Below are 15,385 nucleotides of genomic sequence, written 5' to 3' on the forward strand. Positions count from 1 at the left end.
TTTCCTAGGTAACAATATTTTTTTCCAGGCCTGCCCATTTCCTAATTCACACATACGCTTGTAATGTAATGATCCAAATGACATGAGCTGAGTACCCCCTAGGGCTTCCTTGTGGGGGGGGTCACCTAAATAAACATGTGGTGAGCCAACCCTTTCCAGAAGGCATTTTGACGCTACCAAGCCATGTGACTTTGACTCTGGTTTGTAAAAGATGATATTTCATCTCCCCCCCCCCTCCCGTTTCTGTGTTTGGTCCCCAAGCATCATTTCCCCACTTCCCTAGGGCACCAGCCTTTCCGGAAATGCCCTCGCTCCGCAAGCAGCCTCCACCCCCCCGGGAGGTAAGAGGGGGCACCCAGGCGGTGGCGGCACCGGGCGGGCCTGGGGCCGGGGCTGGGCGGAGGGCAGGGGCCGCAGCCGGAGCCGCCCAGCCGCCCTGCGGCCGCCGAGCAGCGCGCGGCTCCGGGAGGGGAGGAGGTTGCTATGCAAATGCGCCTGGGCCGGCGGCCCCCTTTACCCAGGGGCCCTCTGGTTGCCAAAACAGACCATTCCCCAGAACAGTCGCCTAGAAACGGGCGCTGTCTCGGCAGCCTCTGTGCAGCGGCGAGCCAGCCGCGCCGCCAGGAGGAGCTGGGTCAGGGTGTTCAGACCTCGGCACCCCCTCCCCACCCAGTCTCCACCTCAGGGAGGGGAGTGGTGGCTTGGGCCCCTCCTTGGAGCAGGGGAGGGCACTAATTGGATTGGAACACTCCAGAAACACATCAGCGGCTCCTCCCTGGGGGAAAGGAGTGTGAGGGGGAGGCTTCAGACTGTCTTTGTGATGGGTCTCAGCCTCGCCCTCTCTGCAGCCTCGCCCTGACTTGGTCACCCCACCAACCTCTGCCCTCCCCCCCACCCCAGCACCTTCCTAGGTCACCGCAGCCAGCTCGCGGTGGAGGGGAGGGGGCCGACAACAACCAGATAACCACCCAAACATTCTGCCATGATGAGGAGGGGCTCACGATGTTAGAGCAATTCATGGGAGATACAGGGTCTGACCTGCTTTGGAGGAGTTAGGGAAGAATGCAGGTTGCCGGTGGCTCCCAGGCCCCTTCATCTCCCCCCACCCCCAGCCCCTCCTCTTCTCGGCTGCCTTGCCCCCTCTCACCCGGCCTCTGCCGCCTGGCCATCCCCATGCCCTGGGAGCTGGGAGTGGGGACCTTTTCCTACCTTATTTGGCAGTAAGAGAGCTTGTCATTTAAGTGTGTGTATCTTGCCTCTTAACAATTAAACTACAGCATAAACTTCTAAAAGGCAGGACCCATATAATTCCGTGACGGCACACCTTGACCGTGAAGGACAAGCCTGATTGTAACAGATCCACTCGAATGTGGTGCCCGTGATCTTTATCACCTTGGGAGGCCTCTAATGTTGCCTCTGCAGCAACTGTTCTAGATTGGTCTTCAGAGACTACTTAAAACCCCACGAAACTCTGGGATTGGGGAGGGGAGGAGATTCAGTGACAGCCTGAGTGACATTAGGCCAACAGGTGGGCTACAAAGAAAGTGAGTGACTCCCCAGGATGGCATTCCCTGTGGTCCAGATGCTGCAGGCCAGGGGCAGAGCATGAGTCCGACGGGGGTGGGAGGACAGCTTTGTACTTGCCTGCTAGGCAGGGGAGTCTCCTTCCTTCAGGATCCACAGGAGGCCTTGGGAGCCTTATGGACCCTATAAACATAAGGTCTTCTTCCAATCTTGTTTAGTAAGGCAGCATGTACATGTGTGATTTCTCCCTTCTCTGTCTCCTTTCCGTCCTCATGTATTGAGTGCCTACTGCCAGGCACTGGAGATTCAGAGAATGATGAAATTGATGCCATTCTATAGTTGTAAGGAGAAAAACAATGCCTAGCGTAAGGGACATTTGCCATGCTTTATGGTCACCAGTACCTTTTGATTAACTTTCTGGTGCTTGTGGGTTTTCCCTAGATCATAAATCTCACTTCTCTGAAGTAAAGGCCAGAAATTTACTTTCCCAGACCCCTTTGCAACTAAAGTGTCGGCACATGACCCAGGCTCCACCAATCAGATGCATGCACATGAGGTTTTTGATTTGGAAGCGAGCAAGAGGAAGCAGGCATCCTGGGGAAGGGGGCCGGAGGAGGCATCCGGCCTTCAGAGCAACGGGAGGGATGTTCTGCGGTCCAGTATCCATTGTGGAAGGGGGTGAGTTGAAGCAAGTTGCAGAATTCATGCTGATAGCTGCCATGGTGGCTTGGCTAGAAAAGTACCCTGGGGTGGTTTGCGCATCATCTGGGCTGGTTCTGCGCTTCTGTGCCTATCTTCCCTTCTGGATTCTTCTGTGAGCCCCTGAAAGTTTTGTTTTATTTACAGATTTTATTTGTTTATTTGAGAGGGAGAGAGCACGTGAGTGGAGGAAGGGGCAGAGGGAGAGAGAATCTGGAGCAGACTCCTCAGAGTGCGGAGCCCAATGCGGGGCTCAATCCCACGATCTTGAGATCACAACCTGAGCTGAAATCAAGAGTCGGTCGTTCAACCGACTGAGCCACCCAGGCGCCTCTTGAATGTTTGTTTGTTTTTTTTAAAGATTTTATTTATTTTTTTGACAGAGAGAGACACAGCGAGAGAGGGAATACAAGTAGGGGGAGTCGGAGAGGGAGAAGTAGGCTTCCCGCTGAGCAGAGGACGCAGGCTCGATCCCAGGACCCCAGGATCATGACCCGAGCCGAAGGCTCAATGCCCAACAACTGAGCCACCCAGGCGCCCCTTGAATGTTTTTTAATAAGTTCCTTTTCTGTTAGAGTGGATTCTGTTGTTTGCAACTAAGAACTCTGATACAGATGGATGAACGAATAGGTGGATGGATGGGTAGGTTGAAGGGTGGGTGGGTGCATAAAGGATGGATGAATGGGTGGATGGGTGGGCAGGCACCAAAATATGGAGTGATTTTTTTGGTGGAAGAGGATGAGACTATAGGTTATCTTTTCTCTTTGGTTCTCTGTATTCCCTTTTCCTTCTCCTCCTTTCTTCTTCTTCTCTGAAAGCATGTTACTTACATAATAATAGTTATCAGAGGGGCACCTGGGTGGCTCAGTCAGTTAAAGCATCCGCCTCTTGGGTTCAGCTCAGGTCATGATCTTAGGGTCATAGGATTGAGACCCAGGTCAGGCTGTGCACTCAGCAGGGAGTCTGCTTGGGATTCTCTTTCTCTCCCTCTCCCTCTGTGCGCGTCCCCGCCCCATGCTCTCTCTCTCTCTAAAATAAATTTAAAAAAATAATAAATTTATCAGAAACCAACATCTAGAAATGCTCATAGCACAGGGAAGATAAAAAGCCAACCCTGAACACTTAGGGTTCCAAGCCAGTATGAGCTCTGAGGGACCCTGACTCTGGACTTAAGTCCTATCCACCGTCTCAGGAAGCCTGCCCTGACCACCAGCAAAAAGCCTTCTCTTTCTCTTGTCCTCTGAACCCCACACCCAAGGCTGTACCCACCAATCCGAGGCATGCACTGGCTCATCCTGCTTTGTGACATTTTCCTATTGTTACCCAACAATCCTATTTTACCTTGAGCAAGGATGACACACGCACTTGTGACTCATCCCATATTGTTCTGCCCTCTCCCGGCTCTGGACTTCAGCGGCTCTGACCGTCCCTCAACTGGCAAGCACCACAACTGTGTTCTGCAGCTGTTTTTCACATGTCATGCCCCATCGCCCAGCATAGACTGTTGGTTCCACGAAGGCTGGGACTGCAACTTACGTGATTTTTCTAAACTCCATTCCCCATAGCTTTGTGGGAAGGCTTTGAAGACATGCCTATAGAAGATGAGGATCGTGTGGTTTCTTTTCACCTTGATGACTTTCCATAGTAAACTTTTTTATTTTTTATTTTTATTTTTTTTTAAAGATTTTATTCATTTATTTGACAGAGAGAGACACAGCGAGAGAGGGAACATAAGCAAGGGGATTGGGAGAGGGAGAAGCAGGCTTCCCGCTGAGCAGAGAGCCCAACTGGGGCCTGGTCCCAGGACCCTGGGATCATGACCTGAGCCGAAGGCAGACGCTTAACGACTAAGCCACCCAGGCGCCCCCATAGTAAACTTTTTTAAAAAAAGATTTTATTTAGGGGTGCCTGGGTGGCTCATTGGGTTAAATGTCTGCCTTTGGCTCAGGTCATGATCCCTGGGTCCTGGGATCAAGCCCTGCATCAGGCTCCTGGCTCGATGGGTTACCTGCTTCTCCCTTTCCCACTCCGCCTGCTTGTGAGAGAGAGAGAGCACGAGTGAGGAGGAGGGGCAGAGGGAGAGGGAGAAACGGGCTCCCCGCTGAGCAGGGAGCCTGGTGCGGGGCTTGATCCCAGGACCCCCAGATCATGACCTGAGCCAAAGGCAGCCGCTTAACCATGTGAGCCACCTGGGCATCTCAGCTTTCCATAGTAAACTTATTATTTTTAAGTAAGCTCTATGTCCAACGTGGGGCTTGAACTCATGACCCTGAGATCAAGAGTCGCATGCACGGGCGCCTGGGTGGCTCAGTTGGTTAAGCGACTGCCTTCGGCTCAGGTCATGATCCTGGAGTCCCTGGATCGAGGCCCGCATCGGGCTCCCTGCTTGGCGGGGAGTCTGCTTCTCCCTCTGACCCTAACCCCTCTCATGTGCTCTCTCTCATTCTCTCTCTCTCATATAAATAAATAAAATCTTAAAAAAAAAAAAAAAGAGTCGCATGCTCTACAGGCTGGGCCAGCCAGGTGCCCCGTTCCATAGTAAAAATATAAGCTTTTGCAGGTAGGGCCCTTTCCCTCCCCCACTCCCTTTTTCCTTCCTTCCTTCCTTCCTTCCTTCCTTCCTTCCTTCCTTCCTCCCTCCCTCCCTCCCTTCCTTCCTCACTTAGTAAATGTCTGTGATGTGCCAGGTGTTTACAGTTTAATATCAAGAAACACATATAAATAGGCAAATAAGTGAAAAAAAAAAAGTGGCAGAAGAGCTTGGATAGCCAAGTGTGCAGGGGAGAGGAGTGTGATTGGTTGGGAGTGGAAAAGGCTTTTTCATAGGAATAATATCAAGTGCTTATTCTAGGACAGCTCTGTTCTCAGTATTTAACATATGCTCACGGCAAGTACTATTGTTACTTCCATTTTACAGGTGAGAAAACTAAAGCCCTGGGACGTTTAGGGTTGCTGCAGAGCTGGGACGTGCACCTGGGCCTCTGGGTTCTGACATCAATGAGCTTCAGTGCCGTACCATACTGCCTGGAGCAAATTCTGGAAAGGTGAGTAAGTGATCACCCAGCCTAGAGGCCTTCTACATAGTCCAGGGAATGGCACCCAGGCACGCAATAACAAGTGAGAACCCACTACCACAGCCTTGGATGTTAGTTCTCTTTTGTTTCTCAAAAGGTAATTTCATTGCAAGTTCAAACCTCTTGCATTGTCTCCCCTCTAGACCACTCTCTCCACTTCTGGTCTGCTTCTTATACCCCAACCGCTCTAAAGGCTCTTGGGCATCTAGAATCAAACTTGCCCTTCAAGAGAAAAACACATAGACCCACATACCCTGCAGGCCTCCCCCCCACCGCCCTGTAGCCCTCACCAAGCCCCTTTGCTCCCAACGATCCCCCCCACGCTACTTTTCCCCGATGCCATTGGATTCCCCCCCACTGTGCTCTGACCACGGAGACAGACTTGGGAGCTGTGTCCTCCTCTGAACTGCTCTGGCATTGGGGTCTCAGCCAGCTGCTGCCTGCCCAGGGGCTGCAGGGTTATTGCAAGAAGTCTCGGTGTCTATTTGTACTCCGAATACTGTCTGCCGGCTGGGTAAGTAACGTCTGGGTCTAACTGTGCTGCTGCTTTTCAGCTGTGCTGAATCCCTGGTCGTTTTTCCACTGCGAATTTCCCCAGTTGACTAAAACCCTAAATAACAGCCCCTTTCATTTGCAGGATTGCAACAATTTCCGAAGTGGGGGGGAGTCCTCCTGCCGGAGCAGGTTGGAAGCCACTGAGCCCGGGCTGTGGGGGCGGCATGTCATCCCCCCTCCGCAGGGACCGAGTCATGAGACCTGAGGTCAGGTTCCAGCCCCTCCCTGGACTGGTTGGGTGATCTTGGGGGCAGCCCCGTGTGACCTGGAGAGCTTTGGTTTCCTCATCCCAGAGCAGAGATGGTGAACATGATTTGGTAGGATTGTCAAGAAGATTCAATGAGATAGATCAAGGGCTTTGCAAACTGTGAAGTGTGGCACAGATGGAGGGATTGTTGTGGTCATCTAAGAAACTGACACATATTGTCAGCTTCTCCAGGGCAGGCACAGTCCCCTCAGTGATACCCCTCACCCCCATCACCTCTTGCGCTCAACGCAGGTTGATGAGATGACCTCGTAAAAACACCTCTAAGTGACTGGCACAGTGGCTCAGCACACAGAAGGGGCTTAATAAATGGTAGCTGGTATGTATGCATGTGCCTCGGTTCAGATCTTCTGCCTACCCCTTGCTGGGCTAGGGAGTGTGACCGCGCGGACAGGCCCTCGAGTCCTCGTGTACCACACGGCTGAGGGGACGGGCTGGTTGGTGAGGTGTCTGGGCACCAGAGCCAGGCACAAACCACGCACTCCGTGGGCAGCAACTCTTGTTTTACTATTATTATTATTATTATTTTAAGATTTTGTTTATTTATTTAGGAGAGAGCACACACACAAGCAGGGAGAGCGGCAGAGGGAGAGGGAGAAGCAGACTTCCTGCTGAGCAGGGAGCCCGATGCGGGGCTCGATCCCACGACCCTGGGATCATGACCTGAGCCACCCAGGCGCCCCATGTTTTACTATTATTTACTGAGCGATGCTTCCAGAGGTGGCGTGAGGAGGTCACCGGACTGGGAAGGAGGAAGGAAATCTTAGCTCCTGGTCTTGGTTCAGAGTCAGCAAGGCCCTCAAAGGCAGCGAGCCGCTCAGGCCCAGCCTCTCAGGCTCAGCACAGATGCGGTGGCCATGAATGCCTGCGCACATCCCCCCAGCCGTGGGCTAGCTCCCCAGAGCAGACCTTGTTGGGTAAAGGGGCGCACATTGAACGTGTGGATGAGTATCACAGTGGTCCAACATGCATACGTTCCTGCTTGCATTCTTTCCCGTCAGAGCAAAAGAGTCTGTCTCCCCATACCCTAACCCCCCTACATTCTTTTAAGTTTCAATTTTATTAATTTTTTGACTAGGTCATATTTGCAGATGGCACAAAATTTTAAAAGATGTGAGAGCCTGCGACTCTTGATCTTGGGGTTGTGAGTTCAAGCCCCACAGTGGGTGTAGAGATGACTTAAAAATAAAAAAATACAAAATAAAAAAAGAAGGTGCAACGGGGCACACAGAGAGAAGCCGCCTCACCCTGTCCCAGCCATCCAAGTATCTTCCTCAGAAACACAAACAGCCTACCCGGCAAGTGGAAAATGATATCTGGCTAAATAAATCTAACCATTTAAAGAAAATTTTATGTTTAAAGATTTAAAAAAAAAGAGATTTATTCATTTATTTTAGAGAGAGAGAGATCGTGGAGGGGCAGAGGGAGAGGGAGAAGGAGAGAAGCAGACTCCCCGTTGAGCATGGAGACTGAGGGGGGGCTGGATCTCACGATCCACGAGATCATGACCTGAGCTGAATCAAAGGGTTGGACGCTTAAACGACTGAGCCACCCAGGTGCCCCAAGAAAATTTTATGTTTAAAAAAAATTTTTTTTAAAGATTTTATTTGTTTGTTTATTTAGAGAGAGTTGGGTGGCAGGGCAGAGGGAGAGGGAGAGAGAGAATCCTGAGCAGATTCCGGCTGAGCACAGAGCCCAAAATGGGGCTTGAGCTCACGACCCTGAGATCATGACCTGAGCCGAAATCAAGAGTCGGACACTTAACCAACTGAGCCACCCAGGTGCCCCTGTTTAAAAATTTATTTTAGGGCGCCTGGATGGCTCAGTTGTTAAGCGTCTGCCTTCGGCTCAGGTCATGATCCCAGGGTCCTGGGATCGAGCCCCACATCGGGCTCCCTGCTCGGCAGGAAGCCTGCTTCTCCCTCTCCCACTCCCCCTGCTTGTGTTCCTGCTCTCGCTATCTCTCTCTCTGTCAAATAAATAAATAAAATCTTTTTTTTTCCAAAGATTTTATTTATTTATTTGACAGAGACACAGCAAGAGAGGGAACACAAGCAGGGGGAGTGGGAGAGGGAGAAGCAGGCTTCCTGCCGAGCAGGGAGCCCGATGCGGGGCTCGATCCCAGGACCCTGGGATCATGACCTGAGCCGAAGGCAGTCGCTTAACCAACTGAGCCACCCAAGCGCCCCAATAAATAAAATCTTTAAAAAAAAAATAAAAATAAAAAATAAAAATGTATTTTATAACTGGAAGTTTGTACCTCTTAATCCCCTTCACCTATTTTGCCCCTTTCCTCCCCACCTCCCCTCTGGCAACCACCAGTTTGTTCTTACTATAATTTTTATATGAAAACAAACCAGAATATATTTTAGAGTAGAATATTGCATCTGAATGAACTCTTAAGGTAAAAACAGAGACTTCAAAGAAATTTTATGTTCAAGGGTGGGGTCAAGGAAACCTGCTTTCGGCTCTGCCTCCTACCTTCTCGTGGGGGCAAACCTTGGTGCAGCTCTGAGTTCGTCTATAAAGTGCAACCTTGACGACGTCCCTGCTCTTCTCGGTGTCATTGGGGTTCCCCTGTGACCCCAGGCACCTGTGTGCCATCCTTCCCTCGCACCTCTTCCCTACCATGACTGGGCCACCCCCTTGTTGCTTGACCTTTGGTACATCCCCTCCACTCGGGGCTGAGGTTTTCCTCACTTGCAAAAAGAAGGATTAGACCAGGCCCATTCCGGGTGAAACATTCCAGGATCAATCAACTAATTCACATTAAGGTGTAGATGACTGATAACAGCTTAATGTATTACCTCTCCTGTGGGTGGGAATATTTTAAGAGAGGCCATTTCTCATCCCCAAAGAATGAACGTGCGTGGTGCAATTTCAGGAATGGTCACGGGTGGGTGGGGATGATGTGGGGAGAGGGGGGTGCCCTTCCTGGCATTTCTCCAGGGGTCCCTGGGGGGAGGGGGCGCTGCTCCAGCCAAGGGTGGTGTCAGCCCTGAGGGAATGTGCCTGTTGGTTTCCCTCCAGAACTTACACCACACGGATTTCTCTCTGGCAGTGGGCAAGAGCAGGGTTTTGTCCTACAGAAAAATGCCTCATCAGGGAAAGCCACGTGTGTGGCCCAGGAAACTACCCTGTCGCCCCGGGCGATGGGGTGCGGTGGGGCACTCAGCAGCTCGACTTCCACGTTCCCAGGCAGTTCTCATCCCGGGCAAGTGAGGAGAGCTCTGTTGGAGGCCCGTCAGCTTTCTGCCGGGGCAGGTGGTCCTGCCGCACCTGGATTCAAGACATCTGCTTTTCACCCAGGGAGGATGGCTTTGCCAGATGCTGTCTGGTTTCCTTTTCTGTAGGGGGTTTGGTTTGGCTTCTGAATTTTCAGGGAGGGCATGAGAAGGGGGTGGCCTGCAGCCACCATTAGCCCATCAGAACTAAGAAAGGCATGTGACTCTTGATCTCCGGGTTGTGAGTTCAAGCCCCATGTTGGGGGTAGAGAAGGCAGGAAGGAAGGAAGGAAAGGAAGGAAGGAAGGAAGGGAGGAAGGAAGGAAGGGAGGAAGGAAGGAAGGAAGGGAGGAAGGGAGGGGGGAAGGAAGGAAGGGAAGAAGGGAGGGGGGAAGGAAGGAAGGGAGGGGGGAAGGAAGGAAGGGAGGAAGGAAAGAAAAGGAAGGGAGGAAAGAAGGAAGGAAGGGAGGAAGGAAAGAAGGAAGGAAGAAAGAAGGAAAGAAGGAAGGAAGGGGGGTCAGTCTGTGCTCCAGGCAGGAGAGTGGTTGGGTGGGGATGGAAACCTAGGGTGATGGTCAGTGGTCCCCACTCTGTTGGCAGTGCTAACGGGCTCAGCCCAGCCTGGGGATTGACATGTCTCACTCTCCACCGGAATCCCCACCATCCTACCCCTTCCTCTTCTCTGGAGCAGCGCAGCTTCTGGAGACCTGTCAGCGCTTAACCCATGAGCCTCAGCACAGGGCACACTGAGCCCTAGACCCTCCTGCTCAGAGCGTGGTCTGAGACTAGTAACATTGGCTCCCCCCGGGAGCCTCTTGGAAATGGCGAATCTCGGGAGCCAGGGTAGGCGACTGAATCAGAATCTGGATTTTTACAAGATACCAAGTTGATTATATTAATGGGCATTAATGTTTGAGAAAAATTGGTCTGGATGATGCATGCCTTGCAGAGGTAGGAGGAAAGAAATAGAAGCTCCCTGGAGGGAGGCCTCCTCTGAGGGGAAGACTCGTCCGCACGCCTGGTTCAGTGGAGGGAAGGAACACAGAGGAAAAGGCTAAGGAAGGCACTCCAGGAAAACATGCTGAAATAGGCAGGTGCCTTTAACATTTTTAGTTTTATTTTAATTTTATTTTTCTTGGCAATTCACTTACACAGTTGAAATTCTAAAGATGCAGAAGGGTATGTCAGACAGTTTCTTTCCCACACCTGTCTCCCAGCCACTTCCTCTCTTAAAAGCAACCTATGTTACTAGGCGAGAGGTATAAGATATTATGCAAAGGGGCGCCTGGGTGGCTCAGTCGTTAAGCGTCTGCCTTCGGCTCAGGTCATGATCCCAGGGTCCTGGGATCGAGCCCCACATCAGGCTCCCTGCTCGTCAGGAGGCCTGCTTCTCCCTCTCCCACTCCCCCTGCTTGTGTTCCCTCTCTTGCTATGTCTCTCTCTGTCAAATAAATAGATAAAATCTCTAAAAAAATAAAAAATAAAAAATATTTTGTTTATTTATTTGAGAGAAAGAGAGAGAGAGAGAAAGCACGAGCAGGGGGAGGGGCACTGGGACAAGCAGTTTCCCTGCTGAGCGGGGAGCCCGATGTGGGGCTCGATCCCAGGACCCTGGGATCGTGACCTGAGCCGAAGGCATATGCTTAACAGACTGAGTCACCCAGGGGCCCCCAAAGGTTTAGTTTTATTTATTTTAGAGAGAGAGAGAGCATGCACGCACAGGGGATGGGGCAGGGGGAGAGGGAGAGAGTCTTAAGCAGACTCTACGCTGAGTGCGGCGCCCACCTCGGGGCTCAATCTCACAACCCTGAGATCAGGACCTGAGCCAAAACCAAGAGTTGGACGCTTAATCGACTACACCACCCAGGCGCCCCGAGACCTTGCTTTTTTCACTTAATATATCTTGGAGATCATTCTATATCATATCTAAAGAATGCCCCAGATTGTATTTTAGCTGAATGTTAGTCCCCTTTAAGAAGAGACCTTAATTTATATTGCCAGGCCCCTACCGATGGACTTTCAGCATATGTATCTATGTACGTGTAAGTATGTATGTATGTATGTATGTATGTATTTTTATGCAGCTTAATCTTAGACTGGTAGAAACTGGAAGGTCCAAATTCCCACCCTGCTTAGGAATTTGTTCAGAGCATCCTACTGCACTTGGGAGACACAGGTCGATGTCGCCTCCTCTGGGAAGCCCCACCTCCCTCTCCCTCCCATTACCCTTGCCCAGAGCTTTGCCAGGGCTCTAATTACATGTGAGTATTTAGGCAAAAGTGTGATAACATCTACCTTTGTATCCTCTCATCCCGTCCCATCCCAGCGCATAGTAGGTGCTCAACTGAGATGAACAGAATTGAATTGACCATCCCTGAGAGGAAAATGCTCCAAATCCTGCTGCCCGATCCTTCTAAAGACAGAGATTCCACTTCCTCAAACGCCCATTCTGCCTTTGAGAGGCTGGATCAAATCCTCGGATGAAGCAAAGTCTGTCTATCCGTGACCTTTCCCTCAGGTTCTAGTGCATCTTCTCAAACAACATGGAAACTGAATCCCTTTTTCAGATATTTAAGATCTTTCTCCAAGCCAAATTCTCCCAGTTCTTTGTGGGTCCTGGTTCCAGATCCTTCCCCTTCTAGCTTTTTCTTCCATACACTTTTGGCTTTGTAATGTCACCTTTAAAAAAAAGGATTATTTATTTGAGATGGAGAGCGAGCGAGCTAGGGGAAGGGCAGAGGAAGAAGAAGAGAGAAACCTCAAGCTGACTCCCTGTGGAGGTTGGAGCTGGACGCAGGGCTCAATCCCACAACCCAGAGATCATGACCTGAACCGAAATCAAGAGTCGGCCCCTGAACCGACTGAGCCGCCCACCCTTTTTTTTAAAAGTAAGCTTCACACCCACCGTGGGGCTCAAACTCACGACCCCGAGATCAAGAGTCTCACGCTCCACAGGCTGAGCCAGCCTGGCACCCCTGTCATATGACCCTTTTTAAAAGTGCTGTCTGACCACTACACACTTATCAGAATGGCTCAGATTCAAACACAGGCCCTAGCAAGTACAGGTGAGCATGTGGAGCAAATGGAACTCTCCAGCTGCTGGCAGGAATGGAAAACCAGACAGGTACTTTGGCAAAGAGCTGGCAGGTTTTTAAAAAAGTTTAAACATATCGCCTAGCCATTCAACTGCAAGATATTTAACCCAGGATAAATGAAAGCGTTTGTCCATTTAAGGACAAGTGTTCATAGCAGCTTTATTTGTAATAGCCAAGATCTGAAGACAACCTGAATGTCCATCAGCAGTGAATGGATAAACAGACTGCGGCACATCCATGCAGCAGAACACTAGCCAGCGGGGCGCCGGGGTGGCTCAGTCGGTTAAGTGTCTGCCTTCGGCTCAGGGTCCTGGGATCGAGCCCCACATCAGGCTCCCTGCTCAGTGAGGAGCCTGCTTCTCTCTCTGCCCCTCCTTCTGCCTCTCCCCCTGCTTGTGCACGCTCTCTCCCTCTCAAATAAATAATATCTTAAAAGAAAAACCTTAAAAAAAAAAAAGGAATACTAGGCAGCAAAACAAACAAAAACCAAACCAAACCTATTGCTATACTTAACACTGGTGAATCTCAAAATAATGATACTGAGTAAAAGAAGCCAGCTGAAAACAAACAAGAGTCCATGCTGGGTGATCTCATTTGTACAACATTGTAAACAACGCAAACGAATCAATAGCGACCAGAAACACCTTAGCGGTTGCTGGGGGGCTGTGGAGGCAGGACGGATCAGGAGAAGCACAAAGGGCACAAGGAAACTGTGGGATGATGGTTTTATAGGTTATACATATGGCAAAACTTCTCAAATTGTAGACTAAAGTCTACATGCACATGCAGTTTATTGTAGGTCAACGATAGCGCAAGAAAGCTGTTTAGAGAGACTGCTATCTGGAAATGGCCACATCCTCTTGATGTCACTGACTGGTGGGGAGCACAGTAGGATAGTTAGCTCCTTGAATGTGGTCACTACACTCATTGGTGGAGCCCGAGGTTATGTGATCTCTTTTAAGAGTTCTATCACTGTCCTTTAAGTTCAACAGAAATGCCAAGATTTTGATGTCATGAACGTTTAACAAGCCAGGTCTCCTCCAGCTCTACTGTGAATTGTATCAAGGTCTCTTACCCCTTTCATGTTCATTTTGTTGGTGTAGTCGAGTAGGAGATGGCATGGTGTGGTGGAAAGAGTATGAACTTTGGGGTCAGATTCCTTTGACTGGAAGCTCAGGGTGGGTAAATTACTTAGCTTCTTTGAGTCTCGATTTCCTCATCTGTAAAGTGGGTCACTATTTTTTTCTTTTTAAGATTTTATTTATGGTGCACCTGAGTGGCTTAGTCGGTTAAGCGTCTGCCTTCAGTTCAGGTCATGATCCCGGGGTCCTGGGATTGAGCTGGGGGGGAGTCCACTTCTCCCTCTCCTCCCAGCTTGTGCTCTCTCTTGCTATCTCTGTCGCTCTCTCTCAAATAAATAAAATCTTTAAAAAATATATTTTATTTATTTATTTGAGAGAGAGCACAAGCAGGGGGGAGGGGCAGAGGGAGAGGGAGAAGCAGACTCCCTGCTGAGCAAGGAGACAGATGCAGGACCCCAAGATCATGACCTGAGCTGAAATCAGAAGCTCAACCAACTGAATCACCCAGGAGCCCCAGTGGGCCCCTATTTCTGATCTCATAGAGGTGTGACAATTAAATGATACATAAAGGAACTTAGCACAGTGCTTGGTCCATTGAAGTACTCAATGAAGAGAAGCTAATTTTATAGCTGCATCACTCCTTCCTGTCACAATATTTTGAAATCATTGTTCTGTGTATGCCAGACCTCTCATCTTATAACATGCTGTCTGTATTTGGTTAGCAGACTACACACCTTTTTTGGAATTTCTTTTTTTTTTTAAGTTTTATTTAAGTAATCTCTACACCCAACGTGGGGCTCGAACTCACAACCCTGAGATCAAGAGTTGCACACCCTTCCAACGGAGCCAGCCAGGCGCCCCGGAATTTCTAATATAAACACTGTAATGAGCCAGGTCAAAACCAATCCCATGGCACACCACCACTGAGTTTCCTCCAGATTGATCTGCATTCCTGGGGTTGAAAGCAATGAGTTTAGCCCTACATTTTTGAGTGTGACAGCTAATATGCTGGCTAATGTGGAAACAGTCAGAGGAGCGTGGCTTGAGAGTAAAAGTAGAGCACCAGCTGTGGAAAATAGAAAGGCAATTCCTCAAAAATTAGACAGAGAATTACCATATGATCCAACAGTCCCATTCCTGGGTATATACCCTAAAGAACTGAAGGCAGGGAATCAAGCACGTCATTGCACACCCATGTTCGTAGCAACATTATTCACAATAGCCAAAAGGTTGTGTCTACTGACGGATGAATGGATAAAGGAAGTGTGGTCTATGCATACAACGGGATAGTCTTCCTACTTGAACATGAAGTTCTGACACTTGCTACAACATGGACGAGCCTCGAAGACACGATGTTGAGTGACATAAGCCTGACGCAAGAGGACAAATATATGATTCCAGTTAGAGGAGGTATGTGGATGGTGGTGATGGTTGCACAACGATGTGAGTGTACTTCATGCCACGGACGTGTACACCGGAAAATGGGTACAACGGTAAATTTTGTGTTGTGTATATTTTACCGTAATTAACCAACAAATAGAGCAGCCGGCTGTTCAGTGGTGGGAAGGGCTTGGCCGGCCGGACAGCTGAGTCAGGATGAGCTGGAGAGTAGGTTGGCCCCGTCAGAACCCAGAGGAGATGGGAGAGGAGGCTCAGCATGCCCTGGTGAGCCTTGAAATCTAGGCTGAGAAAGTGGGATTTGAGATCCTCACTGAGTCACTGCTTGGGGTTCAGCCTTTGTCTCCTGTTTGGAATGAACAATTTCCTGGGGGTGGGGAAACCCAGAAACTTGATAGCTGGCTTATTAAGTGAGGATAGGTTTGCTCGTTAGCCTTTAGTCGTGGGTCGATGGTCAGAGTGAGGACAG

At 50.0% G+C, this 15,385-nt stretch overlaps 1 long non-coding RNA gene across 3 annotated transcripts; it reads left to right on the forward strand.

Moving 5' to 3' along the window:
• Nucleotides 1–242: 242 nt before the first annotated feature.
• LOC118524253 (uncharacterized) lies at nt 243–13,007 on the forward strand. Of its 3 annotated transcripts, none has more exons than XR_004911531.2 (5): nt 243–341; nt 1,966–2,202; nt 5,141–5,267; nt 5,935–6,058; nt 11,668–13,007. It is a non-coding gene; the product is annotated as an uncharacterized LOC118524253 (long non-coding RNA). The 3 variants fall into 3 exon arrangements; XR_013441274.1 differs by lacking the exon at nt 11,668–13,007 and adding an exon at nt 7,196–7,446; XR_013441275.1 differs by lacking the exon at nt 11,668–13,007 and adding an exon at nt 6,352–6,443.
• The last annotated feature ends 2,378 nt before the right edge of the window (nt 13,008–15,385 follow it).

This window comes from Halichoerus grypus, chromosome 9 (genome assembly GCF_964656455.1).
Source record: "Halichoerus grypus chromosome 9, mHalGry1.hap1.1, whole genome shotgun sequence".
Taxonomy (NCBI): domain Eukaryota; kingdom Metazoa; phylum Chordata; class Mammalia; order Carnivora; family Phocidae; genus Halichoerus; species Halichoerus grypus.